Source organism: Corvus brachyrhynchos, unplaced genomic scaffold (assembly GCF_000691975.1).
Source record: "Corvus brachyrhynchos isolate BGI_N302 unplaced genomic scaffold, ASM69197v1 scaffold67, whole genome shotgun sequence".
Lineage (NCBI taxonomy): Eukaryota > Metazoa > Chordata > Aves > Passeriformes > Corvidae > Corvus > Corvus brachyrhynchos.
In genome coordinates, this window is record NW_008239114.1 from 530497 (window position 1) to 530880 (window position 384).

Consider the following 384-nt stretch of genomic DNA (forward strand, 5'->3'; position numbering starts at 1 on the left):
AGGTAATGGCACAGGGTGGTGGAGGGGTGTCTGGAAGTGCACAGGCTGGCTCAGCCCAGTGATCCCCAAGGGAACTTCCTGATAGGAGGTACTTGCTTATGGTGTGATAGGGGCAAAATGGGACTGGTGGTGATGCCTTTTCCTGGTCTTAAAATCAAGAGTCAGACACGGTTAGAAGGGAAAAAGGGATTTTACCCTGGTATTTATTTTAAGGATCCTTAGGTGCACCACGTCCAGGTCGAATGCACCTCAGTGCCCACTGCAATGCACCCCTAAAAGATCTGGTATAACATTCTAGGTGTTACTAATTAGCATATCTATCAAAGATTCCCCAATGAGAGGCTCAAGTGAGCCCCCCTCCCCAAGGAACCTTCCCCTGGATGG

At 49.5% G+C, this 384-nt stretch overlaps 1 protein-coding gene across 1 annotated transcript in view; it reads left to right on the forward strand.

Moving 5' to 3' along the window:
• The window catches only part of CACNA1S (calcium voltage-gated channel subunit alpha1 S), a 45833-nt gene that overhangs the window by 29809 nt on the left and 15640 nt on the right, over window positions 1-384 (forward strand). The gene's annotated exons all lie outside the window — the stretch shown is intronic.